We start from the raw sequence: 2,280 nt of genomic DNA, 5'->3' as shown, positions 1-2,280 counted from the left end.
GTCATCCTTAAATCCTCTCACTTTTTCACCTCCCCATTGGCTAGGATTTCATCACCTAATAAATGAACTGTTGCCAATAGCTTTCCAGTGGGTCTCCCTTTCATAAGTCTTTCCCCACTCAAACAACAAAATAATCTTCCTAAAGCTTACATCACTCCTTTACCCAGAAAACTTTGCCTTTTTCTCTCTGGTGACACTGGTCTCCTTCCTGTTAATTGAACAAGACAATCCAATTCCTGATATTTTTGCTGACTATCTCTATGTTTGAAATACTCTCTTCCTCATCTATGCCACCTACTTTCCTTGGCTTTGTTAAAGTCTTATTGAAATGTTACCTTCTGTAAGAAGTCTTTCATGGTTCCCATCAATGTTAGTAAACTCCCTCTTAATTACCTCCATTTACTTCATTACTTCATTGTTGTATGCACAAAATTATTTACATCTTCTCCTCCTGTTAGATTGTAATCTCCACAAGGGCAAGAACTATTTTTGACTTTCTATATATTCCTTACGTAATTCCTTATTATATGTAATCCTTAGCACAGTGCCTGGCACATGGTAAGGGCTTAATAATGTCAATTGACTTACTGACCCAAAGGACATGAGCAAATAATTCTCAAAAGAAAAATTTAAACTAGTAACAACTATATGAAAGAATGCTCCAAAGAAATAAATATGATAAAAGACAGGAATGATCAGTATTAGAGAGCACACTAATGCAATCCTGGTGGCATTGTGAATTTGTACAAGCATTTGAGAAAATAAATTAGAACCATGACAATAGAGGGACAGAGCTAAGATGGCTGAGAAGGTATAGGAACCCATCTGATTTCTATTAAATTACTGTCCAAAAAGCAATGAAATGATATAATGCTTCAAAATGAATTCTGGAGCAGCATAATAGCATAACAAAAAGATAAAGTGAAGCAAATTTTCAGCCAAAACAACTTAGAAGGCTGGCACAAGTAATCTAGTGCACCAGAGCAAAAGGTAGAGTGCAATGTACCAGGGCAGGAACCACATAAGCAACAGGCATTGGCCATACATGAAACAGCAGCAAAGGCTTCCAGAACTCTCAGCCATGGATGGTAAAGGAGGTTGGACAACTGTTCAGAAGGAGATTATAGGGGTTCAGTACTCTTGTCCACTGCCCATACACAGAATTGGGGTATAGTCACAGGGTGAGAAGAAACACTAGCATAAAGCACTTGCAGTCACAGGGGAGGAAGGGACCCAGGTCACAATTCTAAAGGATAAAAGAGTATTTGGGCTTGTTTACAGACCAAAGCAAAGATGAGTAGAGTATTAAATACCTTTCCTTACATCAAACCACCTTGGAAGAACTGAAAGCAGATAGATCCCCAGTGCCAGCTCTAAAGGTAACTGCACAATGAACTTGAAGTTTGGAATAGTGCTCCATTCACCACTGTTACAGAACCCAACTTTAAAAGTTTTTTAAACTAAAAGAAAAGAAAAAGGCAGGAAAATGAGTAAACAACAGAAAAATAAACTCAACAGAGAAAGTTATTTTGGTGACAGGGAAATCCAAAAGAGAAACTGAAGATACAAAGTTAATACTGCTGCATCGAAAGCCTCCAAGAAAAATATGAATTGTTCCCAAGTCCAAAATAATTAATGGAGGAGTTAAAAAAGACTTTAAAAACCAAATAAGAGAGGTAGAAGAAAAATTGGGAAAAGAAATGAGAGTGATACATAAAAATCATGAAAAAAGAGTCAACTACTTTGTAAAGGAGGCACAAAAAATATTGAGGAAATTAATACCTTAAGAAACAGAACAGGACAAATGGTAAAAGAGGCAAAAAAGTCCAGAGAAGAACTCCTTAAAAAGCTGGCCAAATGAAAAAAAGATACACCAAAACTCACTAAAGAGGAAAAACTTCTTAAAAGACAGAATTGGCCCTTAGGAAAAAGAGGTAAAAACATTCACAGAGGAAAAGTACGCTACAAAGTAGAATTGCCCAAATGGAAAAGGAGGAATAAAAAGCTCACGCAAGATAATTATGTCTTAAAAATTAGAATTGGACAAAGTGGAAGCTAGTGGGTCCATGAGTCATCAATAAACAATCAAAGTAAAAAAGAGAGACAGAGAGACAGAGACAGAGACAGAGACAGAGAGAGAGACAGAGAGAGACAGAGAGTCAGAGAGAGAGACAGAGAGTCAGAGAGAGAGAAAGAGACAGACAGAGAGAGAGAGAGAGAGAGAGAGAGAGAGAGAGAGAGAGAGAGAGAGAGAGAGAAAATGTGAAATATCTCGTGGAA

This window comes from Gracilinanus agilis, chromosome 2 (genome assembly GCF_016433145.1).
Source record: "Gracilinanus agilis isolate LMUSP501 chromosome 2, AgileGrace, whole genome shotgun sequence".
In the NCBI taxonomy this organism is placed as follows: domain Eukaryota; kingdom Metazoa; phylum Chordata; class Mammalia; order Didelphimorphia; family Didelphidae; genus Gracilinanus; species Gracilinanus agilis.
Note: the sequence above shows the minus strand (reverse complement) of the source record.